The following is a 22,645-nucleotide window of genomic DNA, read 5'->3' as shown; positions in this document are numbered from 1 at the left end:
CTGCTGCCTCACTGCAGTACAACATGCTGCCTCAGTGCACCTTCAGGGTCCCATCGGGAAGCCAGGGCCTTTTGCTAGGCTCTGAGGAAGGCTTGAATTCACGTTTAGGGAGGACTGATCAGTGCCCTTGCCTCTCAAGCCAGCTCAGTGTTTATTATCAGGCCTTTCACCCTAGTCACCTGCCTCAAAGTTCCTGTGGAGCCTATTAAGTCATATTGGGAAATGGTTCTGAAATTGACTGCTGGCCAAAATAAAAAAACAGAGCATGGAAAACAGACTCTTATAATATCTTATATAAGGGAAGTCTTACCTTTCCGGGACCAGTGAGGTCTGTAGTTTTATTTCATAGCTAGTCTGATCTTGAGAACCTGTCCAAGTGTGGGAAAATCTCCCCATTTGAAATAGTAGGATCTATTATTCACTTTAAATTTAAGAACCTCTTGTGAGCAAGTCCTGTATATTCATCTCATTTACCCGTTTATCAGCATCCTTGATGAGTCAAGTGAGAAATTCACCAACCTTAAATCTCAGAGCGATGTGCTATCAGAGCTCAGGGATGCCCTCTAGCCCTCCCTCTCTACCGTAGCATAACTGAGCTCTAAAGAGGAGAAGGGGCTAGCCCAAAGTCTCACATCAGCTGGTGGCAGAGATGGGACGAGGACCCTGCTCCCTTAACCCTCCCAGCCCAGGGCCACCTTCCTCTTATTGTACTCTCCTCAAAGATAGAGCACTAAATCATGCTTGAAGTTTTAATATAATTTTGTCACAAGTTGATGGAGCATTTGCAGTGACAAGAATGTCTAGAAATTCAAGCATAGGAGAGCTGTGGTCCCTTGATGTGTAATTGTAAATAGGGGTAAATGACTTGAGTCAGGGTGGGATCCATGCGCAGGGCCTTTGGTATGAGAAATTATAAATGCTGCTCTTTGCCTTGCGTTGTCTCTCCTTTCTCAGAGTGAGGACAATGGAGCCCCACATCTTGTTCTCAGTTGTGGGTTTACCTTTCCCTTCTTTCTTCAGTCCATTTCCTGCCTTCTTCCCTTCTTCCACTACTTTCTATATGCCATTAACCCCTTGTTTCCGTAATCTTTGTTTCATTCTCTACTAACTTCTGACATAAAGTATTAATTTTTGGCATTTTTCCCCCTTTTCTTTGAAGTTCTCCTTCTGGCTACAAAAACTTCCAATTAAGTTTTTTAAATAAAAGATAGAAGTTAAAAGCAACTGCTGCCTGGGGTTAGCAGGATAGAAACTTGAAGTTGCTTGAAGCTGTACTTCAAAAAGAGAAAACTCAATTTTAAAAGTGTAGAGGTTTATTCATAAAATACATTGTGATCAAAAAATGACTCTGGATACTGCAGGCTGCAGAGGAGCCAAACTGTAGGTCACTTGTTTTATTGTGTTTATTTATAGAATATTCTTCTATGTAATGTTTTTATTCTAAATAAAAGTAAAGGGAAAATTTTAAGCATCTCGATCCGTATTTATTCTGTTCTCAATAACATTAATTTAATATGAGATTCTCATCTTTATTAACTAAAGAACTTTTACAGTATTCTTACATGTTTCTTTTATGTGCTATTGCATTCACACAAAAGAATATATGAATGTATCTCAAACTTCTCTCTCTTTAATAGAAATTTATCTATTCCTAAATTCTACTTATAATAGACTCCCCAGAAAGAGTGGGTGTATTCTGAGAGGAGTCATAGGCCCGAGGAGTCAGCGGGGTGCTGTGAGCGCTCCTGGTCACCAGGAGGAAACACCCGCTCAGGCCTTTCTTATCCTCTGTTCAGTGCTATTCTAGCCAAGAAGTTCTAGCCAGTCCTTTAATTCAGCATTTGAAGGCCCAGCAAACTGAGGGGGCTTCCTAGAAAATCTGGAGCTGACCGGCAATATGGAAACCTGTGGTCTGCTAGGTTTCTGTGGTCTTGCTACTGATGCGCTTTTTGAGGGATATTGTCATCTTTTCCTAATTTCCTTAATCTGTGCTAACATTACCGTTCTTTTCTAGATCTGCCTTTGGAGCTCCAAGACCGTCCACCTTTCTCCACGTTCATATTCACCCTCTCTAGTCCAGTCATTGTCATCTGCCATCTGGGAGACTGTCTCCTAGAGAGGGCTGGGGGCATTTGTGGGCTGAGCAAGGAAAACCACATGACCACACGGTGGCAGTGGCACACACAAGCTTTATTGGGAGAGGCTTTGACAGTTCCCGGCTGAGGAAGTCCCTCTCAGCCTAGTCTGTCCAGAGGTTAGAACATGGGGATTGCTGTTCAGAAGGGAAAGGGTTGGAGGACTCAACGGGGAGAAAGGAGTTCATATGTCTAGGTGGTGCCCTTCAGCAGCACAGTGGGGGACTAGGTTAGAGCAGCTTGAAGGCTTGTGACCACAAGGCTCTGTCTTCAGATACTGGGTGTAGTTTTGTGGGCTATGCAAGGCAGGGAGTCCCTAAATGGCTACAAATCTGCTTGTTTGGGTTATTTTAAAATAATTGGATGTGTGCAAATGTGAACTTGGTGCCAGTGGGCTTTTGAGCTGACAGGTCTCAGCCTACAGTGATGAAATAAACCGCCTAAGGGCCTATGTCAGGGGCCATCTTTGGCTCATTTACAGGGTGGGCAAAAGTAGGTTTACAGTTGTGAGTTTATTCTTGAATTATTATTTATTAATTATTGTATTATTTTCCATATGAACAACTGTAAACCTACTTTTGCCCTTCCCTGTATATAACACCCCTCAATCCATTCTCCACACAGAAACTCGAGTCGTCTTTGTAAAATGCAGACCAGCCCTTGTCGCCCCACTGCTTTCTTTCTGTTTCTATTTGCCTCTTGTACCTTTGCCCACCCCTTTGTTTTTAGCCCTTCTCAATCGCTTGGCTCATGTGTGTCGGTTGTATGCAGCATATAGTTGAATCTTGCTTTGGGAGCCAAATTGGAAATCTTTTCCTTGGAATAAGTTATGTAATCCTCTCAATGGACTTCAGCCCATTCACATTAATCAATGGTCTCAATACTGTCATATTATTTTGTAATTATTTGTGTATTATATTTGCTGTATTTATTTCTCTAGTTGATATTTTCTTTGTTTAAATGTATTTGGCTATTTAAGAAGGTTGATATTGTTGTTCTAGTAATTACCTTTAAACTTAATCTTAAAAAACCCCAAACATGTGATTAAGGTACTGTATTCTTATTTAACCTTATAGTATCAGGTGTCGGTTTTTTTAAAGCTGCAATGACATAGAGATCACTTAGCAGAGATTCACTTTTTTAAAGTATGTGATATAGTGGTTTTTAGTACATTCACAGATATGTGCAACAATCACCACAATCAATTTAAAAACATTTGTATCACCTCAGAAGGAAATTCTGTACCCTTTAGCGATCACCCCTCCCCCTCCAGCATCCTCCCCCTAATCTACTTCTGTGTCTTTAGATTTTCCTGCTCTGGGCATTTCATATGAATGGAATCATATAATATGTATTGTAGTCCTTTGTGACAGGCTTCTTTCACCACTTAGCACAATGTTTTCAAGGTTCATTCATGTTGTAGTTAGTATGTATCAGTTCTTCATTCCTTTTTATGGTCAAATAATATTCCACTGTATGAATACACTACATATTGTTTATCCATTTATCACTTGGTGGAAAATTGGGTTATTTCTACCTTTTGGCTATTATGAATAATGCCAAGCATGAATGTACAAGTTTTTGTGTGATGTAATTTTCATTTCTCTTGAGTATATGCTTAGGAATTACTAGGTCATGTGGTAGGTGGTCTACATAAATATTTTGAGAAACTACCTAACTGTTTTCCAAGGTGGCTGCCCCATTTTACATTTCTACCAGCAGTGTATTAGGGTTCCAAGTTTTTCCACATCTTCATAAATGATTATTTATTAATGTCTTTTTAAAATTATAGCCATTCTAATAAGCGTCAAGTGGTATCTCATTGTGGTTTTGATTCTCATTTTCCTGATGTCTAATGATGCTGAGCATCTTGACATGTGCTTATTGGTCATACATAATATTACCATTCAAGTTCTTTGCCCATATTTAAATTGGGTTGTCTTTTTACTATTCCCCTGCGCCTATCAAATGCTAGAAACACAGCTCATGAGCCAGTGCTTCCCATCACCTGCATCCCATCCAATTCATCACTAGTGATTATAAGCTAAGCAGTTATACAGCTTGTCATGTTATCAGTAATCCACTTATCACCAATAATGGGGTCTCTGTCGCCATTTGGTGGGTGAATGATCTAACTGTAGGACCCCACCTTAAAATCTGCTTCCTAGTACTCCATTCCTGGTTCCAAATGGGTTCTCTGGCAGCAGATCCTGACACAAGGATTTATGTGCAAGTGAGATGCTACTGAGTGACTGCTCCTGGGGAAAGTAGTAGGGGTCATGGGAAGCAGAACATAGAAGGGGAGGAAGGAAAGCAAGAGTGTGAGAGCAGCCAGAGCCCCAGAATTACGTTTGCCTGCTCTGACATGGGTCCGTTTGCCTCAGAGTTGTGTGGATCTTAGGCAAGGGATGGGGGACATTCCTGCATCCACATCAGTCATAATTGAAGGCTCCAAGGTGATAGGACCTCCCAGGCACCCCCAGCTGTCTGTGATGGTGGGCAGTGTGACTCTGGTGATCAAGGGCAGTTCTACAACAATGAGGCAGGGGAGCTGCCACTGGGATCCAAGGCACGTTACAGCTGGCGGTGTGTGAAGAAGCGGTGTAGAGGCATCTGAGGGGACTGGCATTGTCCTCTACAGGAGAGACTGCGGACAGAGAAGAAAGAGCCCTCACCAGCAGTGGGGTGGGTATCAGAAGTCTGCAGAGGAGACCAAGCCCGAGAGGCCAGTGAGGGCAGAGGAAAGCCGGGACAGCACGTCAGGAGAGGCCGGCTGCCCTGCGCAGTGCCCAGTGCAGCATCCAGCACTGACCCCGGATCTTCAGACTCGAGGGACTGGGTGGGTGGAGAGATGGGGAATCAGGAGGGGTTGCTACTTTGGGGTGGGAGGTTGATGCACTCATTCCATTTTGCTCTATTTGACAAGAAAGACAAGATATTTTATACCCGATTCCTAAAATTTCTTAAATTGCAATGAAATAACCCCCAAAGAAAAATTGGCCACAGCATCCAGAACTGCTACTGCTGTCAGAAGCTGGGTTATTGTTTCACTCTTCTCTGTGGCTTTGTTTAAAACCACAGCTGCAAACCCACATGCCTTGATTCCTTATGATTTATTTAGGTCACAGTGTGATTGGGAAATGACTATGGGAACCCTGCTCTGCATTTAAGCAGAGGTGACGGAGGCATACTACCTACCCTTGAGGAGCTGGCAGCAAGGCCGGGAAGGTAGATGTGCTTGCAAGGCCTGGTACATGGAGAAAGTGTGGGGGAGTCTCCACATTTCAGAATTAAAGCTTTTAAACGTTTGTTCTTCAAACATTTATAGGTGCGTGTTTATGGGGGGCAGTATGTATGGGTTTGGGAGCCAGGAAGATGTGGATTCACGTCCTGGTTCTTCCTTTGCCCGCTGGTGTGCCTTCGGGCCAAGCACTTAGCCGTTCAGAGTTGGGCATGTAAAGTGGGCTCATTACGCGCAGCTCGTGTGGTGCTGTAAGGGTTAATTAAGACTCTACATATAAAACAGCTCTTGATTTTTAACAGGCACTTAATCAGGGTTAGTTTTCTCTCTCCCCGGAAGGATTTCAAAATTTAAAATTGACTCTTTCTACAGATTTAAAAATTAGACTGCTTACCAATATTTTAAAAATTTAGTTACATAAAGTGAGTTTTGCTTTCAATAACGTTTAAGCTTCTAGAAACATAGCTACACGTGTGGTGTGTGACATACCAGCTCTTCTAATTCATTCTGGGTTAGAAAACCCCTTAGATACGAAAAAATAGGGTTTGTGAAGACTCATTTTTCCAAGTATATGTTGTATTTGTGATGATTATATAAATGCACTGTGAACTGCAGATTAATCTGGCCAATATTTGCTGAGCATATGAAAGAAAAATCTGTTCCTTTGACTAGAAAAGACATATCTGACCAATATTTGTGCAGCATGTGAATGAAAAATCTATTCCTATGACATATACCTGATAAATCCTGCAAATATATTATTTGCTTACTTGCTAATTGACTCACCTCAGGCCCCCCTTTCTTTCTGTAGCCTTAAAACAATCCCCTCTCTTGTGTCTGTTTCTCTGTTACCTTCTTTCTCTGGTTGGCCTCTCCAGGTGCTGCAATCTGGACCCTTTCTGGGGTCAATCCCCACTGGTCTAGAAGTCTCCAGGAAGCTTTTGAGAGCCCCAAGTAGTGTGTACTGTGTGGCTCCTGAAAAATGGGAGTCTGATTCAGGCCGCGTCTTTGAGTCTGGAGAGGGAGGACTTTGTGAGCAACTAAACTGCCGAGGAAGGAGTTTTTACTTCAGGCGATGCTCAATGATAAACTCAGTTCAGGTCTAAACATGGACTATCCTTGATATTCTCTAGGCTAATTGCCTTTAAGAAATTTTTCTTTTGCCCAAAGGATTGACTACAATTTCACAATTTCACTTAAAGTTACATAAAACAAAAGTTGGAATATTTTCCAGTATGTCACAGTACAGTTTAGGATAGGAAACAGGTAAATAATGCAAAAATGAAAACACTGAGGGCTTTATTTGGGGGCCTACTTCAGAATTAAAGCTTTTGAGGAAAGAGTAATCAAGTCATACATATATTTTTAAATTTTTTAAATTTCTTATATGTTTTTATTGATTTCAGAGAGAAGAAGGGAGAGAGAGAGAGAGAGAGAGAGAGAGAAACATCAATGAGAGAGTCATTGATCGACTGCCTCCTGCATGGCCCCTGCTGGGGATTGAGCCTGAAACCTGGGCATGTGCCCTGTCTGGGAATCCAACTGTGACCTCCTGGTTCATGGGTTGATGCTCAACCTCTGAGCCACGCTGGCCACAGATCATATATTTCGAGGCTCTGTTGGTAGGTGTTTATGAGATCATAATATTTTTCTGGTGAATTGTTGTTAAGTAATGAATGACTCTCTTTATTTTTAATAATGCTTTTTGCCTTAAGTCCTGTTTTATCATATGTCATACTAGCTCTATGTGGGTATTTGGTTGACATTTCTCTTCCTGTGCCTTTGTTTGCATTCTCTCTTTATATTCTTAGATGCATCACACTCTTTTTAAAAATTAAGTTTTATTTTTTTTAGTACAGCTTTAGATTTACAGAAATATTACAGAGGTAGTCTAGAGAGTTCCCTTATACTCTGTCCTGTTTCCCCAGTTATTAGCATCCCACATTACTAGTATGGCACCTGTGTTATAATTAGTGAGCTATATTGATACATTATCATTAACTAAAGTTCATACTTCATTAGCTGTCCTTAGTTTTTACCCAGTGTCCTTTTTCTGTCCCAGAATGCCGGCTGGGACACCACATTACATTTAATTGTCCCATCTCTTTGTTGTGACAGTTTCTCAGACTCTCCTTGTGTTTGATGACCTTGCCAGTTTTGAGGAGTCCTGGTCAGGTATTTTGTAGAATGTCCCTCAATTGGGAATTTTTTCTTTTTCATGATTAGACTGGGATTGTGGGTTTTAGGGGGTGGTGATCACAGAGGTAACGTGCCATTTTCATCACATAATATCAAGGGCCTATACTATCAACAGGACTTACCATTGTTGGGGTTGATCACCTGGCTGAGGTCGTGTTTGCCAGGATTTCCCCACTGTAAAGTTACTGGCCCGCCCCCCCCCCCTACTGTTTTCTTTGGAAGGAGGTCACTCTGTGCAGCCCAGGGGTGGGAGAGGTGGAGAGTTATGCTCCCACCTGAGGGTGGAGCACCTACATAAACGATGTTAACTTCTTCCGAATGGGAGATTCATCTTTTCTACCCATTTATTTATCACTCACTTATTTATATCAGTATGGGCTTCTGGATGTTTATTTAGTACTGTGGGTTATAAGCCAATGGACTTCATTTTACTGTTCAGCTTGTTCCAGCTTTGGCCGTTGGGAACTCTGTCCGCTGTCTCCGGTGTCCTTTGACGCGCTCCCATGGATGTGGGCTTCCCCTCTCCCTACCCAAGCTCTAGGGGCCGTTTCTTTGTTAATGCTGCTGTTTGTTATTCATGAAAACTGTCTCTTGTTTTTAAAGACTTCTCTGACATATAGTGTCACTCCTATTTTTATTCTCTAAAATTAATAGAAATTTTCCTGCGAACAAAATCTTTGGTTCATTTTCCAGAAACCCATTCCCAGCAGAAAGTCTGGGAATATATATATATAATTATAATATATATATTATAATATGTATATTATAATATATATATATATAAAATCTTCTTTTTCTTTTCAGAGAGACAGTTGAATGTCGTTCCTGGAGAGAAGGTTGTCTGACATGGATCGGCTAAGAAGTCTTGTAATATCATTACTTAGTATTTTTCAGGCAGTGTCAGTAGGGAGGGTGTCCACGACCGATTCCAGTAAAATCATGTGGGATCTTGTGTTCAGATTTTTGCAAGCCAGGAACATAAGTCCCTGAGTTAACGGTGTTTATACTTAAGATTGCCTTTTGTTTTTTCTTTTTGTGTTGTTAATAAATATGGCACGACCTTAACACCAGAGGGCGGTATTTTATAGTAGATGCCAAAATGTCCTCATTGTATATCTACCTGATGATTTAAAAAGATGTCTTATGTGTGCTTAGTGTTTGCTCTATGATGCACCTGGTCCTGGGGGTCATAACGAATCTAGAATTTTATAAGCTGCAGGCTTTTAAAAAGACATTCTGTTGTGTGGAGTTAAACCTCCTTGAATTCATTTTCACGCTAAGCTGTGCTGTTTCCAGGTTGGTGGCCGACAGGGGTGAGTGGCCTTCACACAGCACCACGCGCCCCAGCCCAGAGTCAGAGCTGCGGAGCCAGCGGACTTGGTTTAGCTTCAGGGATGGTCAGAATTTTGAATTTTGTCCTAGAAAAATACCCTGCTCTTGCTGAGAAGAGAATGGTCTTTTAATCCAGGAAAATTGTATGAAATTTATTGAATGCATTTAATTTTTTTCTTCAGTTTAAAAAGAACAGAATCGTGAAGACATTTCAGTATACACTTGGTCTCCCCTCGCTTTTGTTTTCTAGTTTCCATTCAACATAACCGTATATTGAATGTTTCAAAATACTTTATTACTCTTTCGGCGTCCTTGTAAAACTAGGAAAGCGTCTTTACATTGACTAGGTTATTCCTATTTTCTCCCTTTAAAACAAGTTTTCCCTGCTTGCTACATTTCTAATACATATTCATTATAGAAAATAAATATGGCAAAAGAAGAAAGGAAAAAATGCTTATAATTTCACCTCATAAATAATATTTTGTTGTATGTACTGTCTGCTGTTTTCAATTTATTTCTTTTTCTTTTTAAATCCTCACCTGAGGATATATTTTTCATTGGTTCTAGAGAGGAAGGGAAAGGGGAGGGGAGAGAGAGAGACTGAGAAACAGACAGAGAGAGAGAAACATGGATGTGAGAGAGAAACATGGATCGGTTGCCTCCTGCATGAGTCCCGATGGGGGCTGGGGATGGAGCCTGCAACCGAGGCCTGTGTCCTTGGCCGGAATCCAACCCAGGACCCTTCAGTCTGAGGGCCGATGCTCTAACCACTGAGCAACACCAGCCAGGGCCATCTATTTATTCTTGTGTGCATTGCCTGTTCATGCGCTCATTGGATTGTTAGTTTTGTTTTGTTTTGATTAAAAAAAACCAAAACTTTTCATTTGGAAATAATTTCACGCTTACAGAAAAGTTGCAAGTATAGATCTAGTACAAGGAACACCTGTACACACTTCACCCAGATTCGCTTATTAACATTTTGCCCATTTTTCTTTATTATCAATTCTCTATACACTTAATTTCCCCCTGAACCATGTGAGAGTAAAGTTGCATACATTATGGCCCTTTACCTCTAACTACTTTTGTCTCTATTACCTAAGAATAGGAATGTTTTTGTATGTTACCAAAGTTATCAATGTCAGTAAATTTGCGTAATACTTTCAACTAATGTACTGTCGGCATCCCAATATTGTCAGTTGACCCAATAATGTCCTTTATAATACTATTTTCCTCACAACTAAGATCCAGTCTAGATCAGATGTTGCATTTAGTTGTCATGTCTCTTTAGGCTTCTTTAATCTGGAACATTTCCACAGTTTTTGTCTTTTACAACATTGGCATTTTAAAAGAATATTGTCTTAGTTCGTTCAGGCTGCTCTAACAAAATACCACAGACTAGTGGTTTATAAACAACAGATATTGATTTCACAGTCTGGAAGCTAGAAGCCCGAGATGAGGGTGCCGGCATGGTGGGGTTCTGGTGGGGGCCCTCTTCTGGCTGCAGAATGCTTCACTGTGTCCTCACGTGGGGAATGGATGGGGGGGCTCTGCCCGCCCCCTCTCAGAAGGGCGCTAATCCCATTCTTAAGGACCCTGCACGCCTGACCTGCTCACCTCCCAAAGCCCTGCCTCCTAAAGCCATCACCTAGAGAGTTTAGCTTCTAACAGGAATTTTGAGGGACACAAACATTCATATCAGAGCAAATATGATCCCTCATTATGTTTATTAGAATGTTCCTCATTTTGGGTGTCTCTGAAGTCTTCACAATTGAGTTAGGAAATGCATTCTTGGCTGGAATACCATTTATATAATACGTGTCCTGAGCACATGCTTTGAGAATGTCTATTGGCTTCAATTATGATTATTTAATATATTCTTTCTTTTGTTAAATAACTTGTAATTTTAGGTGTCCCCAAAAGGATGAACATACTTTTTTAGTAATTGGATATTGTACAAAGTGACAGGATTGATTCTTACATTCATTTTACCTCATAATAAAATTTATTAGTTTAGTTGGCTTGTTAATTTTCCCTTGGGGAGGGTCAAGTGCCCAAGGCACTGATTGATAAATCAATAAATCTTTAGTGAGTCTGGTCAATCAGTTCACACATATGTCAACCTTTCCTCCAGAGTATAGATTTTACCCGGGACAAGTGTGTTTGTTCCTTTCCATTGTTTTTGCCCTCAAAATGGTATCACACTAACATCCTGAAAACGAATCCCTAAGACTGCAAGCTGCCCCCACACCCTTTTTCTTTTTAAAAAGAATAGCAGTAGAGATGGTGCTTTCTCGGGCTATTTTCGGGAGAGAGCTCATCGTTTGCATATTTGCATTTCAACCCCCAACTTCCCCTGAGGACAGATGGCTGTCTGCCGAGCGCCGCGGGCCGGCGCGGGGACCGTGGGCGAGCCTCTGAATGCTGACTAGTTTTCCGCAGCATTGCCAGCGCCTACGAAGAATGTGTTTGTAGCTGGGGGGCAAACAGAGCATCCAAAGCCGAGCAAGAATTGTGCAAAATAGTTGTCTTATGTATAAATTTATTTTGCTCTTAGTGTTTTAGTCTTGCCTCTTTCATTAGTTCTTATTTCTACTTTCTTTTAAAAATACCTCAGTTCTGCTTGATAGCCTCATGACCGAAGTTTGGGTCACTTGTTGTTGAATGCTGCAGTTTTGATTTTTAAACGTGCTTTGTTTCTTTGTCATTTAAATACCAAGCCATGTATGGGCGGCTCAGACATGATAATTCCCGTATAAGATGTCCCTGTGGCCCCCACACAAAGAAGGGCCCTGTTGGAGGCCCTGGCAGGTATCTCAAGGCGACAGCTTAGGCCTGTAGCGTATATAATAGGAACAGCACAGCTCTGGGCTGTGGATTTATCTCGCTAACAATTTAAGTTATTGTGCTTACTTTTAACTAAAAAAATGTATTTTCTTAATTGCCTTTTAATTTTGGTCTGTAAAGAAGAATATATTGAAGAAATACGAATTTCTTATTTGGGTAGAAAAACCAAGCTAATTTGACAAGTTGGTACATTGACTGAAAGGGCCAGCAACAGTAATTTATTGAGAACCTCCTTTTTTTGCAAGGCACTGGAGGAGAGGAAGGTGAGGCATGATCCAAAGTGAAGTAAAATCTAGTGTCTGCCCTCAGCACCTCAAGATGCAAGATGGAATAAAGAGAATGCCAGAGAATTGACCTGTGAAAGAATCCAGTTTGAGAGATTGTGGGCAAGGTGGCATTGGAGATGAACCTTGAAGGACTGATGGTGCTTCAACATTTATCCTGGCTGTTAAGGGGGGGGGGAGGGAAAGAGAGAGAGAGAGAGAGAGATTATGAATGAGTGTGTGTGTGTGTTTCTTTGGGGGTAATTAGCTATTCACTTCAGCTGGTACAAGTGTAGGGGAGCAATGGGAGATGATTTTCTAAAAATAATTTAAGTCTCATAATTCTTTAGGTCTTTAGGAGTATAGCAATGTATATCTTCTTTTCATGTGCAGTAATACTAGATCCTTGTCTGTAGAGATGATGATTAAATTTATTATAAGTTAATGACAAATCCATTGTTAGCTATTTTGTAAATCATAATGCGACAGACACCTAATGAGCTGTGTTGTAATTCTTAGGAATAGTTACGATAATGCTGCTCTCTAGGTCAGGGTCATGGTGTCCTTAAATTCTATCACACAGCCTGTGCTTCCTAGATCTCTTTATTAATTATTTGCCTGTACATTTAAACTGGGACTTGATCCCTAGTCTAGACCAAACATCAGGATTAGCAGCAAGTAGTTCTCACTATATTGTAGTTTTTTGAGGCAACTTTGATGGACTGTTTGAAAGAGCTAAAATATTTTACATATAGAGTAAGAAATGGATAACATTAAATTGCTTTTCTACTAAGTATATTCTGCTACTTGGAATTTTTTATGTTATAGTATCAGAAAACAACAAATCGCATTGCATACTCTTTTTATTTTTTATATGTTTTTGGGTGAGAAACTAGTATTACTTTGAACATATGCTTTGTAGACCTTCTGCTGTGTTGACATCAGAGGGGCCAGGCAAATTAATTGAATAAGAGAGAGATTTCAAAAACAGATGGGTTAAAAGAAGCTGTAAAATGAAATGGATTAGGATTTGGAGGGAGAACCTTATTGGGTTGTAATTGACCAATATTATTTAGTAGCATTGCTGAGAAATCATTAGCAGAAACAGAATTGTAGCACAGCTCTGGAATCTTTTGTAATGGTTTAGCAGGCAAATGAATCACTGGGGAATTTAAAGAGCGAAGATTCCCAGGTCTTATGTAGACTGGTCTAAATTGCAGATATTTTGATTCCATAACGTGGGGTGGGACCCGTGAATCTGTGTTTTTAACCATTGTCTCAGGTGATTGAGAAATGGGTCACCGGAATATAGGTGCTTTAACAAACCCCCGTGTGTGGTACTGAGCACCTGCTCAGTGAACATGTGCAGAGTTTGAATGAACAGTAGTGGTGGCCACATCAAGTAATGTGTAACCTTCCATAGCACTATGAGCTAAAATTCCCCATGCCGATGCTTTTGGGCTTCCTAAGTACAGATCATCTATGGTTAATGGCAGTTTTGTTTCTTCCTTTCTAATCTTTGTACTTTCCCCCTTTTTCATGCCTTTCTCTTCTGGCTAGAGTACAGTACTGAGCAGAACTGGTATTGGACATCAGTGATTTAGTCTTTTTACTTTTTCCAGTTTTATTGAGATATAATTGACACACATCATTGTATAAGTTTAAGGTATACAGCATATACATATTTAGTGAAGTGATTATAGCAGTAAGTTTGGTTAGCACCCATCACCTCATACAGATACAATAAAAAGAGAAAGCTAAAAAAAAAATTTTTTTTCTTAGGATTTACTCTCTTCACAACTTTCCTACATAATACACAATAGTGTTAACTATAGTCACCACGTTGCACATTATATCCCCAGAACTTATTTATCTTGTAACTGGAAGTTTGTATTTTTGACCACTTTTCTCTAAGTCCCCCTCCCACTGTCCTCTCCTCTGATAACCACAAATCTGATTTCTTTTTCTCTTAGATTCCACATGTAAGTGAGATCATACAGTATTTGTCTTTCTCTGTCTGATGTATTTTACAAGACCCATCTTGATGTCACAATGGATTTCCTTTTTTCATGGCTAAATAATTCCATTGTACATTTGTGTTGCAACATCTTTATCCATACACCCAATGATGGACACTTAGGTTGTTTCCATGTTTCGGTAAATGATGCTGCAATGAATATGGAAGAGCAGGTATCTCTTCGAGTTAGTGTTTTTGTGTCTTTTGGATTAATTACCAAAAGTGGAATTGCTGGGTCATATAGTAGTTCTATTTTCAGTTTTTTGAGAAACCTCTGTACTGTTTTCTGCACCAGTTTACATTCCCACTAACAGTACATGAGGGTTTCCTTTTCTGCACATTCTTGCCAGTATTAGCTCTCTCTCTCTCTCTTTTTTATGATAGCCATTCTAACAGGCATGAGGTCAGATCTCATTGTAGGTATTCTTTGTTTGAGAAAGATAATGCATTTATCTTACCATTTAAAAATCAAGAAAAAGGAACAATAATTATTATTGGATAAAACAAATTTTAAAATGTGCTTCCATTTTCGTGAAGCATGGGAAGAGGCAGCAAGTTCCTCGTGGCTGTGAATAGAAATATCCATGTGGTGCTGGATCTTTTTAGAGACATGGAAACTGCTCCATAATTTGACCTTTTGTCCAAATTCAAGTGGGGTCATACTGCACTGGCCACCTGGTGATCCCTGTCCTGGTTACTCTAGAATGGAGCCTCTTACGAATTTAGAGCAGAGGGATGAACCATAACCTCTCATTGTGGTTTTGATTTGCATTTCTCTGATGGTTAGTGATGTTGAACCTCATTTCATGTACTATTTGCACTTTCATATAAGTGATTTCTTCTTTAAAAAAAATTTTTTTTATTGATTTCAGAGAGACAGGAAGGGAGAGGGAGAGAGAGAGAAAGATCAATGATGAGAGAGTCATTGATTGGCTGCTTCCTGCACTCCCTCTGCTGGGGATCAAGCCCGAAACTGGGGCATGTGCCCTGACCTGGAATTGAACCATGACCTCCTGGTTCATAGGTTGATGCTCAACCACTGAGCCACGCCAGCTGGACAAGACTTACTTACTTTTAAAAAATTGTGGTAAAAAATATTTTAAAAATATATATACACATATGAAACATAAAATTTGCTATTTTAACCATTTAAGTGTGCAATTAATTGGCATTAATTACATTTGCAGTGCTCTGCAACCATCATCACTGTCTACTTCCAAACTTTTTTATCACCTAAACAGAATCTCTGTATCTATTCCCCCCTCCCACAGCCTGTTAACCTCTCTTTTGCTTTTTATCTCTATGATTTGCCTACTCTAGATATTTCACAGAAATGGAATCATACAATATTTGTCCTTTTGTGTCTGCCTTATTTCACTAGGCATAATGTTTTCAAGGTTCATCCATGTTGTAGCATGTATCAGACTTATGGACAGTTGGGTTGTTTCTACCTTTTGGCCCCTATGTTTCTGTCTAAGAGTTTTATAATTTACCTCTTTGGTTTATGTCTTTGATCCATTTTGAGTTAATTTTTGTGTACAGTATATGGTAAGGGTTCAACTTCATTCTTTTGAATGTGGCTATCCAGTTTTCCCAGCACCATTTGTTGTAAAGACTGTCCTTTTTTCCACTGACTGGTTTCCACAATCTTGTCAAAAACCAGTTGACCATATATGTGTGGGTTTATTTTGGGGCTCTCTGTTTCGTTCGTCCACATGTCTGTTCTCATGTGAGCATCACACTTTTAGGATTACCATTCCTTTGTAGTTAAGTTGTTAAATCAGGATGTGTGAATCCTTCAACTTTTTCATTTTCAAATTTGTTTTGTATGTTTGGGGTCCCTTGAAGTACTATATGTATTTGAAGGTTGGCTTTTCCTATTCTGCAAAAGATTCCATTGGGATTTTGATAGGGATTGCATTGAATCTGTAGGTCACTTTGGGTAGTATTGTCATCTTAATGATATTAAATCTTCCAGTCGTAACCGTGTTGTGTCTTTCACTTATTTATGTTTTTAACTTCTTTCAGAATTGTTTTATAGTTTTCAGTGTACAAGTATTTTTCTTTTTTAGTTAAATTTATTGCCTAGCACTTTATTCTTTTTGATGTTACTGTAAATGGAATTGTTTTCTTAATTTTCTTTTCAGATTGTTCATTGCTAGTGTATAGAAATGCAAGTGATTTTTAAATGTTGATTTTGTATCCTGCAACTTTGCTGAACTCATTTATTAGCTCTAACAGGTTTTTTGTGGAATATTTTCTACATATGAGGCATGTCATCTGTGAACAGAGATAATATTCTTCCTTTCCATTTGGATGCCTTTTATTTCTTTTTCTTGCCTAATTGCTTTGGCTAGAACTTCCAGTACTGTGTTGAATAGAAATGACAAAAGCAGGCTTCCTTGGCTTGTTCCTGATCTTACAGGAAAAGTTTTCAGTTTTTCACTGTTGAGTATGATATTAACTATGTTTTTTTCCAAATAAGGCCTTTATTATGTTGAAAAAGTTTCCTTTCATTCCTAGTTTATTGAGTATTTTTATCATGAAAAGATGTTGAATTTTGTCAAATGCTTTTCTGCATCAGTTAAGATGATCATGGGTTTTTTCTTCATTCTATTAATATGATGTATCACATTGATTGATTGATTTTCATATGTTGAATCATCCTTGCATTCTGAGATTAAATCTCACTTGGTTATAATTATAATCCTCTTAATATGCTGCTGAATTGTTTGCTATATTTTGTTGAGGATTTTTGTATCAGTTTTCATAAGGAATATTGGTCTGCAGTTTTTCTTTTCTTGTAATGTCTTTGCCTGGAGTTAAGAATGTTTCCTCCTCTTTAATTTTTTTGAAGAGTTTAGAAGGATTGATGCTTTATTCTGGGTAGTTTTTTCTGACTTATCTGTTGGTTCGTCAATGATCTCTTCAGCTGTGTCTAATTTGCTGTTAAATCTGTTCACTGAACTTTTAATTTTGTTTATTGCTTTTCAGTTGTAGAATTGCCATTTGATTCCTTTTCGTTTCTGTGTTACCACTTTTTAAAGTATGCGGTTCCCTGAGGATGTTTTCAAGCTTTTCTTTTATTTCTTTGATAAGAGTAAATATAGTGATTTTATAGCCTGGGTCTGAGAACTCTAATATCTAAGGTTCTTGTGTTGAAGCCTTTCTGTTGTATCTTTTTCCCCCTGCTGGTTCTTCCTTATAAGGGTCTTTTTCTTCTGTGTACGCTTAGTTCTCTTTGACTGTTCTGGTCATTGTATTTGAAAACCTACTTGCATGAAAATTTAGAGACATACGATAAGTGAATCTTCCAGATAAATTTTTTGTTTGCTTATACCGGTAGTCCGGGAGCCCTACTAGTGGAACAGTATTCTTACAGTGGAATATTATTCACCCTGAGAAGGAAGGAAATCCTGCCGTTTGTGACAACCTGAATGTACTTTGAAGGCATTATGCTAAATGAATTAAGTCACAGAGAGAAAGACAAATACTGTATGATCTCACCTATATGTGGAATCTAGAAAAGCCGAACTCAGAGAAACAGAAAGTAGAGTGCTGGTTACTAGAGGCTGGGGAGAGGGTGGGGAAAATGGGGAGATATTGGTCAAAGGGTACAAACTTCCGGTTATAAAATTAAGAAGTTCCGGGGATCTAATGTACAGCATGGTGATTATAGTTAATATTAATACTGTATAGTATTACATACTTGAAAGAGCTAAAAGAGATCTTAAATGTTCTCACCACAAAAAGAAATGATGATTATGTGACGTGATGGAGGTTTAGCTAATGCCGTGGTGGTCATCATTTCTCAATATATAAGTGTATCTAATCAACACATTGTACACCTTAAATGTACACAGTGTTATATATCAATTATATCTCAATAAAGCTGGAAAAAAATAAATGAAACATTGAAATGATAAAAAAATGTATTTCTGGAAGGAGAAGAGCTTAGGTTTAGTCTGGAGTGAAAGAGTGAAGGTGGGAGACTGTGGCTCTGGTTTTTGTTGTGCTTAGGAAGTGAGGCAGAGGGAGGTTCCACAAGGGGTGCTGGTTTGAACTTTCCCACCAGTGCCCAGAGAGAGTGCCGGGGCCGTCTTAGGTTGGCCTGGGTGTGGGGCAACAGGGAAAGGAGAGCGGTGGGGCTTGAATGCTGTCAGTGGTCAAACATTAAAAATAGCCACTCTTTATTACTGTACCTATAGATCTAATTTATTTTAACTAGTATATAGTTTATTTATTTAAACTAATATACTATAGTGCACTGTCATGTGAAAAAACCCAACTTATTTTTAAATTTCTCTGCTGAGGACCAATGAGGTGTTTTATACTTTTTTACTGTTAGGAACAGTTCTGCCATGAACAGCTCTCTACAGAATCTTTGCACGAGCTTTTCTCAGGGAGATGCCAGGGTGAGGAATCTCTGGATCAGGTGTCCTGATCTTTAGATGTACTGGACACATCCAGATTGTTTCCCAGTGTGATTGTACCAACTTGTACTTTCACATCTTGAAGCGGTGGAGTTTGCACTTTGTTCCAACAGGGCTGGGAGGCCATTGGAGGGCTTAAGCGGGAGAATGATCTGATCTGATTAATAAAAAAGTAACTCTGGCCCTGGCTGGTGTGGTTCAGTGGTTAGGGTTCGATTCCTGGTCAAGGGCACGTATCTGGGTTGCAGGTTCGATTCCTGGCCCCAGTTGAGGCACAGGTGGGAGGCAACCCACTGTGTCTCTCTCACATCGATGTTTCTCTCTCTCCCCCCTCCCTCCCATTCTTTGTGAAAATCAATGGAAAAAACACCCTCTGGTGAGGATTAACCAAAAAAAAGTAACTGTGGCTGCTTTGTGGGCACCTGGGGGTGGTGAGTAGGAGTGGAGACGGACAGTTTTGAGGCCATTGTAACAATCTGGGTGAGAGGCAGTAGTAGCTTGGACGGGGTTGGTAGTGGTGTAGATGGTGACAAGTGGTGGAATTCAGGATATACTCTGAACCTAGAGTTCACAGAGCTTGTTGATGGATGGGACTGTGGCCTGTGACAGAAGGATTCCTAGTTTTCAGTCTCACGAATGAAATGAAGAAGGCTGGACAACAAGGAAATTGGGGGAACCATGAGTTGTTTTGGGCATATTAAGTTTGAAATACTTACTAGACACTGGAGTGAAGACATGGAGTGGGCAGCGGGGAGCTCAGGGGGCGGGGAGACACGGGGGGCTACATCTAGGGTCCTATGTAAAGCCATAGGCATGGGTCAGGTGACCTAGAGAGAGATGAGAGCTTTTCAGGCTGAGCCCTGTGGAACCCTTAGCTGTTAGAAGCTGGGAAGGAGAAGAGGCTCCAGCAAGGGAAACAGAGGCAGAGGCCAGTGAAAACGGAACTGAAACCAGGAGAGCGTGGGCCAGGAGTACACAGAGACAGTGCTTTAAGAAGAAGGAAAACTCACTGTGGCAAATGCTGCCGAGAGATTAAGATGAGCTCTGAGAACAGACCAGAATCATCGGAACCCTTCAGTTCCTTTTTATCTTTGACTTTCCTATACATTGACACTTAATTGTAGTCCTCAGGATTTGTTAATATTCTTGGGAGGAGGTAGAATCAAAACCCACCCCACAACCCTCATCCCATTTCAAATGTATCATCAGACCTCGAATGAAAAAGATTAAAGAATTAAAAAGTGCTGGAAGCCTTGTATCTGTTGGTAGCCATTTAACCTACCGCACAGTGGCATCCTGGTGTCAAGCAGCTGTGTATATTTTTAAAAAGCCCATCCGAATGCTCTAGAGGGCTTTTATGTAATGAGTTAGAACTGCCTGGAAGATCTGATTGGCCCAATTCCACAAAGAGGGTTCCAATAGGTTTTAAAGCCTTCTGTCTCATTTCTTTGTGCATTTGGTATTAGCTCAATAAATAATAAATAGAGGAATTACCCAGTCACTAATTTGCTTTTTTCTCAAGCAGAGTTCATGTTTTAATAAATGGCCATTTTTCTGTGTTATTGAACATGTGCTATAATATGCCTATAATTCAAGCATGAAACTATTTTTAGTATAGTATTTGTTTCTAATTCATACATATTTTTAAATCTATAGTTTTTGCCAGGATGTTTGTTCATTTATTGCTTCTCTGGTCTCATTCTTGTGATGTGTTCTAGTAAAATGTTTGCTTTCTTCCTGAATTGTTGCATTTAAAAAATTAATACCTATTTTTCTCTGATCATAAGGGTGATAAATGAGGCCCTTTTAAAGATTCCTAAATTTGCTTTTTAAAAGGTGTAATGCCATGTTTTACAACTGCGATGTTTTAGGTTAGTGTTGCCTTTTTAATAGCTATATTTTCAGGAAATGTTGGGTTAAGCTGTGTGAAATTGCTGGTATTTGACCATTTGGCTACAGAAATGGTAATTTGAAATAGTTCAACCACTACTTTTGTTTGCTTTAGTAATATTACTTAACACTCAGTCTTTTAACTGAATTTCTGGCTTTTAGTTGTCACAGATTAATTTGACTAGAGCTTAGATAATTTGCTGAAGCCTTGACTTCACGTGCTGTCTTTTCTCGAAGTATTTCATTCTTTAAAACATTTTAAAATTGATTTTAGAGAGAGGAAGGGAGAGAGGGAGAGAGAGATAAACATCGATTGGTTGCCCCCCCCCCGCATGTACCCTGACTGGGGATTGAACCCGCAACCTAGGTATGTGCCCTGACCAGGTATCGAACCGGCCACATTCTGGTGTACAGGACGGCGCTCCAACTAACGCAGCCACCCCGCCAGGGCAACTATTGCATTCTTGACTCCCCTCTCCTTTAACTGTTCACAACCGTAGGCCACATATTACACGTTAGCCTTTCTGTACTATGTTCTCAAATTGCTAAAATCAGTAGCAGTGAGACTTCACTTTTAGCGAAGAGTTGTATTTGGGTATGAATGTTGAAGGTGCTGTAGTTTATAGCCTTGTGGATATTCGCAGGCTGATTTCCACTTATTAATGAATTTATTAATTGCTGGTCTTGGCGTGGGAGAGGGCACCCTGCCCAGCTAGCCTTCCTGGATCCTTCTCATGCATCGTCTCCACCCTCCAGAGAGACATCCCGTCCATCCTGTCCCCAGGTTTCTTCTCCCCGCCTCCTTTGCTGGCCCCTTGTATCAAGCCTTTCTCTTCTCCTTGGGGGTGTAATTATAATAATGCTAATAAAGTGGCTTCCACTTATGGAGGATTTTGTGCCAGACACTGTGCTTTCTACATCCATTTGCTCATTTAATCTTCCCAATACCCTATGGTCATAATAGATGCTACTATTACACCCACTTAGAGGTGAGGCAGAACCAGCTGCATAATTTGTAGGGCCTAGTGCAAAATGAAAATGTGGGCCACTTGTTTGAAAATTAAGAACTTCATGTCTGCCTCACCGATTAAACTGAGGTCTTCCTGGGTGGGAACAGTGTGTTTTATTTGGTCTTGTGTCCCTGTGCCTACCCCAGGGCTTGACGTAGGTATGTGTTAGATCAATGCTAATCATGTTGACTTAATTCAGGACTGGTCTGAGTAGGGATATGATGATAGTTTAATGGAAACAGAAGAGTTGAGAGATTGGCTGTTGGTGACATGCTCAAAGTACACTGGTTACCACCCTGAAAAGATGGGGTTAGATGGGTACCTGTAACGTTGTATGTTTGTGCCCAGCTGGGACCAAAGACGGGTGTGAACAGGAAGGTCCAGGCCTTTTGCTGGGGAGAGGTCACACCAGATCATGGCGTCTGAGCCTGTCTGTGCCTGGGATGGTCCCTTGGAGAGATTGTCAGCAGCTTCTGTCCCTTGAGGCCACCATGGGGGGAAAAGAACATACTGGTTGCTCAAATGTGGAAGGAAATTATTTTTCTATTTTCCCCCTTGAGGTAATTAGTTAAGTACTTCAAAAAGAATTTCCACTTATGCAATGATTTATGTTAGAGCTTAAACGGAAAATATAAAAGCAGCAGATTTGCTATATAAACCTAAGTAATTAGCAGTCTAACCAGGATTTTTAAGGTTATTATTTTTTGTTTAGTAGGCATGTGATTTTCAGCTCCCCACTCTGCTGAGGCTGCCGCGTGGAACCCTGTGACTTGGGCGTCACCACCAGCCTGAGAGCGCGGGGCCTGCTGATGAGGGAAAAGGTAAGATCATTTCTCTTTAAAACCTTTCAAAGTGGTCCTTCTGCCATCTTATCCCAGGAGTGTTCCTTCCCTTCCTATCAGCTTCTTTCACTGAAAAACATTCTCTTGGAAAGGTGTTTATTCCTCAAGTAGATTAAGTTCTGTAGAAAGCCCTTCCCAGACTTTTTTGAAGATGTGATTCTGGAGATTTGTCTTGCTCTGTTTGCTGAAAAGAGATGTGGACTTTTGTCCCTATCATGTTCTGGAAGAATGTGAGCAGGGAGTTTGTGGTTGTCACACCCCACTTGAGAAAGGTGTTGCCCCGAGTACAGGAGCCCTTTGTTTTCACAGGTATAGTTTCTCTGCAGTCTTTGTTTTTCTCCACCTCATTTCCTTTGATGCCAAGAAATCCTTGGGCTTTTGTCCAAATGGCAATCTTTATAATCATACCTTTATATAATACTCTAAGTACCCCTCTCTT

General features: G+C 40.1%; 1 long non-coding RNA gene across 1 annotated transcript in view; it reads left to right on the top strand.

Moving 5' to 3' along the window:
* Positions 1 to 22,160, top strand: part of LOC308547733 — a 50,808-nt gene extending 28,648 nt beyond the window's left edge. The window contains exon 3 of the long non-coding RNA XR_013997543.1: positions 22,077 to 22,160. This is a non-coding gene — a long non-coding RNA (uncharacterized lncRNA). The remainder of the gene's footprint in view (positions 1 to 22,076) is intronic.
* Positions 22,161 to 22,645: the final 485 nt, after the last annotated feature.

This window comes from Miniopterus schreibersii, assembly GCF_964146895.1.
Source record: "Miniopterus schreibersii genome assembly, chromosome: 18".
NCBI classification, from domain to species: domain Eukaryota; kingdom Metazoa; phylum Chordata; class Mammalia; order Chiroptera; family Miniopteridae; genus Miniopterus; species Miniopterus schreibersii.
Note: the sequence above shows the minus strand (reverse complement) of the source record. Positions and strands in the feature narration are given on the sequence as shown.